We start from the raw sequence: 14,733 nt of genomic DNA, 5'->3' as shown, positions 1-14,733 counted from the left end.
CATGAGAAGTCACTTTTTTTCTTTTTCTAGACAGGCAAGAGAAGTGTCCTATCCATTCTATCTTCTTGTTATTTTTCATCGTTTATTCCCATAAGTACAAGCCCTCCCCTTTTAACGTTAGGTTTAAGTAGCTTTCCTGAAAATCTTAAACTCTATATGATAAATTTTGGTCATTAGCATTATTCACTGTTATATTGTAAATATTGTCCAAGATGTAATGATACCATCAGGGCTAAGCCAATGGCAGCAGTGACACTGCTGCTACAAATTAAGAGACATTGGATTAAATCAATACAGTACTAAACAGAGCACATTCCACTTTCATAATTACATTAGACTGTTTAATTTAGAATGTTATTTTAGTGACACTGGTTCTTTGAATATGAGATCATGTCTGATAACTTCATTTAACTTTATTTAGTTTGCTCTGTTCAAGAAGAGTAGTAATAGGGATGTAGTCTCCAGGACAGCTGTTAAGAGACTAATATTTATTTCCTGGGTACAGTTACTTGACAGAGGATAGACTTACAGAAGGGTAATACCACTGTTTAAGGTTAGGGGTTAATATGCATCAATTCTAAGAGATTCATACTTTTATCCCTCCTCCCTCTTTAAGTATCGAATGCAAATGAAATATACAACTATCAAAAATATCATGTTGAGAATTAATCACGGGAGAAGAGAGAGATCTAATAGGGAGGACAGATACAGTGAGTCAAAAGAAAAGAGATATTCTTGCCTTTATTCAGTAATTATTCTCCCTAGAGCTTGATGGCATGCAGACCAACAATTGCTTTATGTCTTCAGGGCACTATTTTCACGGCTGCTGCGCTGGGTCTGTTCTCAGGATCCCCGTGGATACAGCTGGTGGCTGCAGCTGCCAGCAGCTGCCTGGGCAGACCATAGCTTGAGCACCACAGCACGGCCAGGAGCGAGCCCTGAGGAACACAGAGAGCTGCTGTTCTCAAACAGGTGGTTTTTTCCTAACCTCCTGTCCCCAAGTTGTATTTCCAACGCACAAGCTTGGTTTAGTGAGTTTTCCTTGGACAGTATATTTTTTGCTGTTGCTGCCACTTCATTTCTTGCATAACTATTTCCATTACATCTAGCTTTAGTAGCTGTTTTGCCCTGTTCAATCAAACCTGTGAGTGGGATAGTGCAGGAAACTGATCTGGAGCTTTAATTGATGGCCTGGCCTTTAAACCTGCCCAGGTGCCTGTGTGTGGGTCTGTATTCTCCTACTTTGCTGCCTTTTTTGGAGGGGGCGGGGGAGGGGGGGCATTCTTCAGAGAGGCCATGGCATAGGAAGGACGCCTTATTTTCAAGTTGTGCTGATGGTGTTAGCTGTGCAAACTCCTCACAGATCAACTGAGGCCCACACTGTTAATTTCTGAAATGCCATAGGAGGCAAATAAAGATTGTGCTGTTCTATGGTAGATGTTATCGTGGCTGGGGGGTACATTCCTGGTAGTCATATTAAACAACAACTAAAGTTGATTTCTTTCTTACCATCAGTTCCCTTTCTGTTTTGTAGACCCCTGGAAGAAAAGGGTACCTACTTGCACACTAGATATTGACTGACAGAAATAAGGATTATACTGAAAGACTGTGACAATATGTGACAATAGCTCTTTTAGGGAGTTGGTATTGAATGCTGATATTTCAGGAGCTTCTGTTTGATTACAAGTCTTGAGAGACTACACAGTCTGGAACATCCTTTGGAAGAAAACAGAGTCCACCTTGGGCAGGTTATTAGCCCACATGAAACGGAAATGGTATCTGCTGTCCTCATCATTTTTGGCAGTGTTTACTTCCACATCAGTCCTTTAAGAAACATCCAGTTCCAAGAATATAGAGAAAGACATCTATTTTTACTGCAACCATATTTTTACATCAGCTCCCCAGTGCTTATTGTTTGAGTGAGCATAAACTGCACAATGCCATCTAAAAATAAGCCCATACACAGTTCTCAGTACCAGAAAATAAATGCATTTATTTACTGCAGGAAAAGCATATCAACTGCTATTCTTACTGATTCTGTCAAGCTTTTAAAACTAAACTTAGCTGGTTTTGAGGTACTTTTCCTTTCCAGTCTATTTCTCACAAGTTCTCCTCTGTTCTCTCCCCAGACGACCAACTTTGTCACCAGAATGTTCTGCAACCTGATCCAAAAGTGAAAACACATCCCAGGACATGATGGGTTGCAGTGAAGGAAACAGGTTGCCCATGACCTTCCCATACAATATCACCAACCAGAAGGTTCCTAGTGGAGCCACTTTCCCCTCAATGGGTTCAGCAGGCTTCAGCCATACTGGGGAGGAAGAGGAAGTCATTGTTAAGTGTCAAACTTATCTCCCTCAAAAGCAAAAAATAATGGTGGACATGTCAGTGATTGTGTGAGAGTAAGACTAATCTTAAGGATGAATATTAGTAATCAAGATCTCAGTATATGAGGGAGTGCTTTAATCCCTGTGTTGCAAGGAGTGCATGCCTTCTTTTGGAAGAAATGTGAGCTGATGCCCTGTGCATGTACTGATGACCTAAAAACCTAAAAACACTTCAGGCGGAGAATCCCAGTTGCAGGCAGGATGTATGTAGGCTCTGGTCCAGGTATGCTCTACAGAATATCCTGCTCTCCTGATTTCACAGCTGAATTCCTGCCAGAAGCTTGCAGTGCTGCCTTCTGGGGTGTGCACCCAGATTTTTCCCATGGAGGTAAGCATATGGCCTAGGGAAAAGGGATGGTGCATATTAAAGTCTAAACAGGACAAAGATGAGATGCCTTTGGGGTATGTGCCTAGACCCAGGACCTAGAAAATGCTTCCATAACCCATAATTTAGACACAGTTGAAGGTACCTAACTAATGCCTGCAAATTCATGTTGCATGCACTTCAAAAATGTTCCTTCACATGACTTTTCTGACCATTTATTTGGGCAGTTGCAAATGCTTGCAGAATATCCATTCTGAAAGCTATCCCTTCCTTCAGCTTTTGCCTGGCCTTATAATTTAGATAATACAATAAATACTGTAATTCTGACTGCCACTTCATTTTCTGCATGCATTTCAGTATACTGGTTTTGATTAAAGCCCAGTGTCTCTGTTCCTGCTCTGTCCTAGCAAACAGACATTCCAGATCCAGAAACAGACAGTTAAATTTAGTAAACATTTAATGCTCATCTCCTGTACAATTTAAATTGACACAGTGACCTAATTAGCTTTTTTGGCATCACAAACTCTCTCGGCTTAGGGAGAGTGTCAGTTCTGCAGCAGTAATAGGAACCAGATATTTCTTGTATTGTTTGCCTGGTTTAGACATCTCAGATACAACAGTTAAGAGGCTCCGACAGTGGCAGTTTGGATGTAGAAATAAAATTAAATTGGACAGAGAGCGTATCAGCAATATCAATTTAGGAGCCCTGAGTTCATGAAGGAAATGTTTTTACTTAGTTTAGGTTAACCAATACAAATTTAGCATGCCAGGAGTAAAAATAAAGATTATATGTGGAATTTTTTTTTTTTTTAAGGAGCTGTATGTTTAGATTAAAGCCCTGAAATGTCTTAATTAATAAACAAGGTGTTTTCCAGAATACATCTTTTTAAATTAGTTAGACATCTGAAGTTAACATACCCATCACTTATCAACTTCTACTAACAAAGCCTTTTGGAAACATAATTTTAACTTAGATATATGGGGAATGTGTTCAAACTAAAGCACTTCACTGTACTCACATTCTCAGAAGAAACCATGCTATCTTGAGTGAGATACCAGTAGTTACATCTGCCCTGGCTTACCCCTATATCCGTAGACACCTGTGCTTTCTGCCCTCGCCATAGTGCCAGAGGAAAGGAATCTCAGCAGTGCCCCCGGTGGTGCGTTGTTCTGTCCCAAGACAGAATAACGTTCGCCTAATTTGCCCTTGGGACCTCCAGTGCTGAAGCTTCCACCGTCTCTCCACGGTCACTGACTGCTGAACGCCGGGCTCAAGGCACCTGCCCCAAGCTCTGCACGGGTATCTGCTGGTGAGCAGGTCTGCCGCGCCCTTGGGCTTGCTGCTGGGTGTGACGTGGGGCTGGCTGGGACCTGTGCTGAAGCGGGAGCTGCAGGCGGGCTCCCCAGGCCCTGCTCCTTGCTTGGGCTGCACCTGAGCGGCTGCTCAGCAGGCACGGCTGGTCCCCAGCACAGCCCCAGAGCCAGGCTCCACCAACAGGGTGGAGGTGCCTGTTGGGAGGAACTGCAAACAAAGCTGTGAAGCCCTACTGATTAAGAAACTGTTGATTTACGCTAAAAGCTATCAAGGGCTGTATACAGATGGACGCTGGGGTTTCAATTCAAACCTAGCATCAGGGCATGACAAAAGCCTTGATAATTCTGTCCCCAAAGCCTCTAGGTCCAAGGCCAGTGCTGCTGAGGAGTTGACTGTCATGATTACCAGGTGCGTTACATGAGGGAGGAAGCGAAGTGGCTGGACTCTGGGAAGTTTTAATCACCCACTGAACAAGCATTGAAAGGCAGGGAAGCATTTTGGTTAAATAACAGTCTCCTTAGCCAAAACATTTATGCGCCACTGGAAGAAGCTGGGTAGATGCTTCATCAGAAACCAGGTGTAAAGAAATAAAAATGCCACCAGCTACGGAAAGCATGTTACCATTGTCCTTTGGAAGAAGGGGGTTAGTAAATGCACATGATCCAGGGAAGTGGCAATACCACTCTAAAACTCAGAGAAACAGAAGAGAGGTATTTCCAAAAGGTCTTTTTGGCAGATATTTGTAATTACTGGTGTTATAGTACTGGCCAAAGCTGTTTGTCTGTTTGTTTATAATTCAGAATTGTGTGTTGCTATCAGTAAAAGAGAATGAGAATCTTTTCCTGTTTCACAGAGAGACAAAAAGTCTCTCACAATAATACTCAACAAGAAAGAGTTTTCAAGAGCATTCAGCTCAAACCTGGTTTGCTACCAATTAAGCTAATGTTAATCAGCTTAATGCTCATGCTGATGCATAAGCGCGTTTTGAGGAAAGGATGAGAGGTACCAAAGCCATCCCTGCCTTGGACACTGCTGACAAGGAACTTTTAATTGTGCAGCTCTCAGTGATAACACCCTGTGCTGAGAGGGTATTTAATTTCTCTCCAGTTCTGTTTGCTGAAATAATGAAAGTAGAATCAGCCCATGACTACACTTAGCAAAGAGATCTGGGGAGTGCCTAACCAGCTCATTCCACAACCATGCTGGTTTTCCATCTGAGATTTTGACAGCGAAATGATTTCCAGTAACATTTCTCCTTGGCCCAGGACACTTTCTTACCCTGAGCTGGGGAAGATGTAATGCCAAAAGGGTCCAGGTCTTTGTGAGTCCATGCCAGGGAGGACTGCTGAGGCGTATCCAATTTCTGGGCCTGATCACGAAGCAAGCACTCCATAACTGACTCCGTGCTACATGTCCCTTCAGAGTCCTGGCACCCATAATATTGAAACTAATTCTAAAAATAAGAAAACATGTTGTGAACCAGGCCAGGGCACTCTGTTGAGATATCATATGTCTTAGTTTGGAAAAGAGCATTTAATGTCACAGTCTGGCTCTTCATCATGGCTTACTGTTCAGTGCAGTGGATTGGTGTAATAAGAGCAACAGTGCAGACATATATTAAGAAAGTATTCAGCATATCATTTGATAAGTAGAAAATTTTACAATGATACTACAATTATTTCTTGGAACAAACTGTGGTACTACAAAGACTTCTTAAATTACATTTTAAGCATGTCAGGAGAGTACTCCTACCCAAAGAAATGTAACATCATTTTGCTGTTGTGATTCCTGGGACGAGGGAAGAAGCAGTGCAGACAGCCACCGTGGTCAGTGACCGATGAGTGTTTTTCACAACCATCGGCTCCCAAGGACGTTTGTCGCTGCAAAAAAGAATTCAGATTTTGGAGCTCCCTCTGCTGGTTCGACACCAACTTTCACTCACAACTGCTTTCCCTTCCCCCCGACAGCTCATTATCATGTAAACAATTTCATGTATTGTTGTATTAAAAAAATATTACTACATTGCTCATCAGAGCATGTGTCTGTGTAGTTGCTATGACATTGGAGAAAAATCTGACATTCCTCTAACACGGAGAGAAAAGGTTTCTTCTTGTAAGTCTAGTTTCAGGACTTGAAAATGTGTAGTGCATGCCAGCAAGTGTTTAATAGAAGCATATGTCCCTATCACTCCATTCTTCCATGAATTCCTAATATGTGTGCACTCATGTTATGTGACTACTTTAACATATGTTAGAGTCTGCCTTACTAAGTACAAACAAAGTAAACCTGGAAGAAGACACTGAAAATGCTGCGTGAAATAGCACACGCACACACCACCAGGAAGCTGGGTACTGGGTTTTATACTTATCCTATATACAGATTCTTTAAGTGCTATGTGGTCTAGAACTTCCCTCACTTTTGTTCAAAGTATTTTCTTATCATCATGTATGTAAATGGCACAACAGAGTTTCAGAGTTTACTGTTCTGAGCTGTAACCAGGCTCAGTGTGCCACGCAATGCAATCACATGGGTATTTCAGGTGCATGTGTTAAAAAACAACCAAGCAAGTGAGGGAGAGCACATTCAGACATCAGAAAGAGTGTATATCCAAGGTATTGCTCAAGTTTCACTCTCTTCATTACCTTCAAAGAGAGCTCAAGGGGGGGGGGTTTGTATCAGCTGGCTCATTTTGCTTATAACTAGGGCTGTTAATCCAACTTCTCACAGATTAAAATGAACCTCTCCGTTTTGATAGGCAGCGGCTCATCTCCTGTTGCCTTGCAGCAGGCATGTCATTGCAGGTACGTTTGCAGAATAGCATCCAAAGTGCATGGGATCAAATCTGAGACTCAAGCTTTTCCGGGACATGCTTTTTTGCTCTGCATGCAACAACCTCCCCTGCAAAAATTACAGTTTTCTACTCCAACTTCTTTTGTGATTAATATCAAATAATTTTTACTTTAAAGGTGAAATTTTATTACGCTCAGGTATTTTCTGAATGGATTAAAGGGGTCTGAAAATAGATGATAGAACTTTTTTTCCCGTTTTCTTGTAGCTAAACCCACCGTTTTTGGAGTTAAGGTGCAATAAATTCCAACCAACCTGAAGTCTGCACATCAAATTGTAGCCTATAAAAAATTTTAATAGTGAAGGTATACAGCCCTCAATGAGGCTGATAAATTACTAATGGGAGAGCCACAATGTAATTACAGGTACAGCTGATTAAATCAAGATAGCACTTAACAGAATAAGATCATTCCAAATATAATGATTACATTAGATTATATCATAATTTCAGTGACAACACTGAGGGCTGATTAGAGATGGAACTTTAACTTTCAACTTTTGAACAATTTAATTTACATTTTTAAATCACTAATATAGAAAAAAAACACCCTTCTATTTTCATTGTTCATTGAGAGAACAGTAAATCTTTAGTTCCAGTTTCTTTGGAGAAAAGGTTTCTTTCAAAAGATTAGAAGGCTACTTAGTTCTGAATATTGATAACTGGATAATGGACCCATAAATATATGCTGCTGAACTGAATCTTGTGAAGGTCATTACAAAATTATCCCACTGAAGTCACTGGAAGTATTCCCTCTGATTTTTGCAGCAACTGGAATGTCCCACTAGTGACTTCAAAGTTTTCAATATTCCTAACATTTTATGGTATATTGAAAATTATTTTGGCTTGGGCCTTTGTTATTTATTTAAAGAAATAAAAGATCTTCCAGGGATGCTGTTAATCACTAGCTATATAGTAGAGAGGAGCTGTCAGTCATAAATATTCAGAAACTGTAAACCAGACACCATAAAAAGTATTTTTTTCCAAAAAAAAAAGTTAAATTGCCACAGTTTAGGAGGAATTTATCCTACCTCTAAATGCAAAGGTAGATTAGGTGACTCTCAGCATTTCCTCTAGATTTCGCCTTCATGTTTAATATTTCTGAGGTCTCCCGTAGTCGTAATCAGCTCTAGGTGTTGCTAAGGTGAAAGCTGAGGCTGCTTGTGTAAGTGCAGGATCTGTGGCTGAGAAAAGAGCGCCGGCCGCCGCGAGGCCGCGCTGCCACGGTCCTCAGCGCAGATCTGCACACGCCTGCTCGCCGGGCCGCGCAGCGCCCATGCGGATCCGTGGGCTGGGCTGCAGTACCACCTGATGCTTACGCTGATGTGTGAGCGGCTACGCCAGCCGGCACCCCACCTTGCTTTGGCTGCTCACCCCATTGCGTCCTGGACCTATTGGTGGGTCGCTCTCCCTCCCAGCAGCCGGCCTTCTGTTTCTGAAGTCAACCCGTGACCTGAAAGAACTTTGTTAAAGAACGATTGCTCTAGTGTGGAGACGCCTTTACATTCAAAGACAAGCATCCTTACACCTCCACATCTCCCCGAAAGAGGGAATGGAGTAAAGCTGCTGTCCTACTGGTAGTGTAGAATGGGAGTGAAGCTGTGTGCCTCCTTGAACTAGATCATTGCTTCCAGCCCACTGAGCTGGGCTAGAAGCAGAAGTGCAGGTGCAGCTGCTCAAATTGCTGACGAGTCTCCCTCACGCTGAAGGTAGGGAGGTGATGCTTCTTTCCCGTGTGATGTTTTGTTTGACAGAGGAACAATGGCTTGTGGAGAAGGAAAACACTTCAGCACAAAGGCAAGTAACGTTTCTGGAAATATGTGATGTGCTCACCTAGTATTTGGCAGTGAAGATGAACAACACAAGGATGCCACTGAACATGAAGATGAGTACATCTGGAAACACAGCTCCCACCGTTCTTCACTCCTGCGTTCAGTTGCCAAGGAGCACAGAGTTATAATAATGTTGGCAATAGCAACAGGGTGATTTGGGACGTGATCTCTGATGTTCAGAAGAGGCCAAACACCTTGTGAGTGATGTAGGTTTTTTCTGTTGGAGACCTTGATGACACATACACTTCTTTCCTTGCCTTTTTACAGGATCTTGTGACGACTGAGTTCAAGTTAGGAAATGTTACTGACTGAAAAGTCATTGCTCCAAAGGATAAGTTGCATTGCAAAAATACATTTTATTTGCACAATAATATTTGCATTATTACACAATATGCATTCGTTATGCATATATTAATGTGTATATAGTTATACAATTGCACATCTAATTTTTATATTCTATATTCAGAATAATCAAACTTGATCATAAACAGATGTTCAGTCTTTTCTAAAATAGCTGTGATCTTTTCTCAGTAAAGGACAATGTTATTCCTTGGAACTATTAACATTCCTCTAACAGGAACGGAAGGATTGATAAGCAAAGGCATACCAGATACCTAAGGGAGATGACATAATTAGCATTCATTATTAACGAAGCTATTGCCTCATTCACATGAAATACAGAGCACTTAATACTCTGTTTACCTCATTTTCCCATCAATAAATACATTCCCCCTTGAATGTGATGTTATATGTCCTCGCCTGGGAGATCTGTTCACATTGAATCCACTAATTAGAAGTTTCAGTTCAGTTTATATTGACTTTGCCTTGCCTTTGGCTTTAGTTCACTTGGTTCGGTTATCCTGGTGCGCATCACATTATGATATTTAACACATTAGTATATGTGTTAAATGGCATTCAAACTACTGTCCTGAGAACAACATGAGCAACAAGCTAACAGCCACGTAGGGTTTTTTTTTCTGCTTACTAGGTATTTAGGATGAAAAGCAGCGTATAAACTGGAGTAAGACTAGCTGGCAGCCAGCGCAAGAATGTGTTAGCAGTGTAGCTCATACACAGGGCGCGCACTCCCTTTTTCAGTTTGTCTTCTGCCACATTTTTTGTGTCATGTCTGAAATTTTCATAATGCTGGCAAGAACTGAAGGCTGGTTTTGTAAGGCGTTTACATGGCAAGTGATTCCTATTATAAGTTGCTTTACAAGCTGAAGAACTAGGCATTTGCCCCAGAAGTGCCTTAAATAAGATGGGCAATACTTCCCAGGGGAGCTTTGAGGAGAGCTGCACTGACATTGCAGGACCAGGCAGTGACAAAAGCCCCGAGTCACAGCAAAAGAAGGCAACAGGGGTCTGGGGGAAGGGAAGGAGGTGAGGAGGCACCTCCAGGGGAGGGTAAGGAACCAGTGGCAGCAGTCGCAGGACGTGTCTGATAAAGCATTGCCAATGGTCTACAGCAAGGGTGGACTATAAGGTCATGAACCACAGCTCTGCACTTTTAAGTGCTCCAAGATCCTGAAAGGTAACAAATGCTTATATATCCTGCTGTCTCTAGGAAGAATTTCAGGTGATCCTGAAGGATTGGAACTGATTATTAAATGTAAGTCAGTAGTCTAACTGTTTTAGGTTAGAGAGGTCAAAAATGAGAAGAAAATTGGAGAGAAAACCAGCTCCTTTCTGCCTTACTGCCTTTCCATTTCAGGGACGTTTCACATAAATGCCTGTGGATTGGACTGTTTGTCTTAAATGTCACTTCTGCAGTGATGACTACGATGGACAGGTGACAAATACCAGATTGCTGTACGTAGCATGCTGAGACTCATCTGCAGGTGAGGTAACCAATACACGAAGAGATTAATTCAGGTGAAAATTAATAATAACTGAAAAGATTTTTAAAAGCAAAGGATTTAAAAATAGCCAACAGGTAAAGATCCCAATAGAGATCTGGAAAGAACCTGTGGCTGTATAACCGGGAACAGCATTTTAGTTTGCCTTCATCTTATGAAGACTGCTGTCAATAGCATTCAGCTTGGAAAACAAGCCCAGGGCGTGGCCAATAGCCTGTAAATGGGAAGCAGGGAGGAAGACTCCCTAGGAAACCTCTTTCAGCAGGCTTTTCCAGCTACAAAAGAAGTGAGGAGACAGGCCATCAGAGAAGTCTGTAAAAAAACCAGTGATGTACGTTACCACAAGTACTTTCCCTTCCCAAGTACTGGCAAACCCAAAGTGACTCAGGCACTAAGCAGAGCTACCTCATGACAGTCTAGAATATCCTATCTGGACTCCTAATTCAGACAAGCATGGGTCTCACGTTTGGTCGCATTTTAGCCAAGGCTGTGCCTTCCCCCAAAAAAGTGCCATGCAGGACGATTACAATAATTATGATGAAGCATTTTTTTACAGAAAAATATAACAATATAAAAAATATAATTAAATTGTTGGGTTCTTTGTTTTGCACTTCCGTTTGACTCACCAGCATGTCTGTATGGGCCATCCAGGAGAACACTACTATGGGACAGCTGCCAGTAAACCTGTGACCTTGTCCCACACTGACATGACATAATCTGGTTTCCACCAAGGCAACAGAGTGTGGCCACCGACTATGTAACAACAGCATTTCACTGCTGCTCACGGACAGGGACCTGATCAACATGCTGCCAGACCCAGTGACTTCTACAGTGTGGTTCAACTGGGTTCCAGGACAGCAACATAGATATTCACCTTTAATGAACCAGACTCATAAACCACAGCTTAATCAAATACAAGTGTATTCGACAGCAATAATTGTTTTGATATATATATTTGTATATAGTCACCCTGCGAAGACACACTGGATGTTTTTATATTCCTAGATCATAAACTCTGAGAGGTGAGTGTTAAAACTTGAAGGAGATAATGGCACCAGGAAGACGGGCTGGCAGGAAGTGACTCATCTGCCCATTGACTGCACAAAGCACTCGAAGAGGAAATTCGTCTGTAGGTTAGCCCAGCAGGCTGTCACTGCCAGAATGGATTAAATTCTCCCATCATTGGGATATTGTAGCACTCAAAAAACCCATTAAAACATATGATTGTTTGGGGGAGAAGTTAGTTTAAAAAGGGAAAGGAAAGAAGTTAGCAATGTTCCCTGCCAAGGCACTGATAAATGGGTTCTGTAGCAATGGCAATGGTGAGGGAGAGAGTAAATCAGCAGTAGGTACGGTTTTCTTATTACTGTGCACTTCTCATTTCTCTTGAACGCTCTGAATTCATGCTATGAATCAGAAGCAATACCACAACAGTAGTATTTCAACTGGTCTGGTAAAGAAAGACCTCAGCAGTATCTGCTCTTCCAAATTTAATCTTTGGTTACTTACCCAACACACGTGGGTGACTAGGATCTCTTTGCAAGGACAACAGTGCTTTTCTTCTGCTAAGACAGAAAAGATGGGCCTTTCTGCAAGCTGAATAGAATGTCTCTGTGGCTCCTCTTCTTTGCTTCTAAATGGGAAACAAAGCTGCCCAAGTGGCCTTCCAGGCAGTGACTGGAGTTTGCAGTATCCTTCCTTGACTCCTTTTGGCTTTCATTCCGTTTCTCAGGTTATACAAAAGGGAGAAGCAGATCCCTCAGATCTCAAAAACCTCTGCTCAATAAAGAAGCACAGTTCCATTTCATAAAGTAACACACTGATTACTTTTAATCTGGGGAATCTGAAGAGACGACTTTCTTTTTACTGATATACTATCTAACATATTATCCCTCAAAAATTATTGACCATTAAAACACTACAAAGAATGACAGAATTCACTCTGCCTAAATTCTACCGTGTTTGGATTTAGACACCTAAAATGTATCCAAGTGGTAGATAGCAACCAGCCATGCTCTTTCCAGGGCTGCATATCTCTATAGTCAAAATGTCTTCACTGATCTGGAAAAGTCTCCTGGGCATTATCAGATTTGTCCTGATGCGCTCTAAGGTATTGTTTCGAGAGATGCAAGCCTGACTTCCAATCTAGTAGAGACAGGTGCTAAAATGTGGGAGGTCTTAGGTTCTCAAACATCCTCAGCAAGAAGAGAGGTGAACCTGTATCACTTTGTTTCCTCTACCCCCAGAACAGAGTATCTTAAGTGAGAACACTCACTACCATTTCTTCTCTAAGAGGCCATTTCATAACCAAGAATATGAGAGATGAAGACAGAAGAGCAAAATTACTATTACACTGCACCTTACACATCTCATTGATTTAAGCTTCAGCTGTTCAGCACTCAAGACATCTGCAAATCAGGCCTTACAAATGGCACGCCCTTAAAGAACAAACGTACAGAGTCTGTACTAGTGAGAATCTTGGTTTACGTGGGCTAATTTGTCCATGTTAAGCAGGAGCTCAGATGCTGTGGTTGTTTCTTTACCCTTCATGGTTTTGTTCTCTGCTCAGCATTGGGGCCCTTTCTAGGCATGCTGTAATGGAAGCTGTTGCAGCTTCCCTCTTGCTGTTGGGGAATTTCAGCAAGCCTGCGGAAGAGCTCAGATATTTAACCTCCTCTAAGTTCAGATATGTCAATATACATACCTTGCTTGGTTGTACGGCTCTAAGGCGATGGAAGGATGTATCCCAAAGGTCCAGTGGTAGTACTGAACTGGTCGACTCCACCAGGCACTAGGCACAGCAGGTAGCCCACCCTAAGAGATCCAGTCTCCAGCACGTTGCCAGCTTGTTCATGGCTCTGCTGACTGTGCTTTAAAAGAACAGTTAAACTGTGTATTTCAATTCAAAACAAATTAATAAACAAACGCGATCTAGCGGTATTTTATCAGCCAAACTGCTGAGCTGGACCACAAATGTGATTAGTACTGTCTGAACTGGAAAAGCTGCGGGACATACAGTGCCTCGGTATTCTAGGCAGATTTTACTGTATTAGAGGGAAAATTTTTCATCTAGGAAAAAACTAACTTGGTTTAATTCTCTTCTATTTACTCAGCTGCAATGATCTATGCACAGATTGGAGGAGACCAGGGGAATGTGAGTGGCCAGTTCTCACAGCTGTTGGTAACTGGGCATTCCCTTGCTTCACCAGACTTCACGTTTCATTAGTAAGGAAGATGGCTGTCTGCATTACCTGGCATTTCAGCTTTTCTGAAACACGGCTCCTCTGCTTCACTGTGTAGTCTCTCTGTGTCTCATGCAGATCTTACAGTGCAACAACTTTGAAACAAGCAGAATACAAAAACTAGAACCTTCTCAAACACAGCATATGCATGAAGAATATGAAGGAAATTTTGAGCTTGACTTTCACCTCACTTTCGTGCCACTGTGACACCGCTGATTTCAAGAGTTCTAATTTCTGCTGAGCAGAGAGAAGTTAACCAGCCTCCCACAAAAGAATATTTAGGAAAAGGTCCTGCAGTTCTTGGGATCAGCTCATCAAGTAACTTTACATAGCAAATTACGTTAGATGAGGCCATAGCTACTCATCTATAGGGAAGTGACAAATAAAACAATACTTCTAACATAGGTGGATGAAATTTCTTGATTTTTTTATCATTTTGCATGGCAAAAAAAAAGCTCATGATGCTTGACTGTGGGGATCCAGTAGCTATGTTCTGGCTTAGCACTGGCCAGCTAGTAACATCCATCAAACCAAACAGCCAGCAAGGAAGATTTTTGATTGTAAATGAGACCACCATGCAAGGGGCTGATGCAGCTCCAATGGTGATGAAAAACTACGTCCTTAGTTGGCCTGTGAAAATTCAAGTAGGAAGACTATCACAAATGTTAATAGCTCTGGTTTCAGTGTAGAAACAGCATCCTTTAGGAAAGAGAACTCTGATTTTCAGGGGCATTAGGACCATGAGTGCAGGTCACCCTCACCCTGGTGTAGGTCTTTGTGAGAAGAACGGGAAGGGGTGGCTCTGTGCTCTGGGAAGCAGGTGGATAAATTCCAATTCTTTTGACTGATGTCATGTTTCCAGTAGAGCAACTACCACACAATCAGTTTGGACAGTAGTGCTTCTTTTTCCCAAACTCTTAACACTAAG

This window comes from Tyto alba, unplaced genomic scaffold (genome assembly GCF_018691265.1).
Source record: "Tyto alba isolate M040663 unplaced genomic scaffold, T.alba_DEE_v4.0 Super-Scaffold_22, whole genome shotgun sequence".
In the NCBI taxonomy this organism is placed as follows: Eukaryota; Metazoa; Chordata; class Aves; order Strigiformes; family Tytonidae; genus Tyto; species Tyto alba.
Note: the sequence above shows the minus strand (reverse complement) of the source record.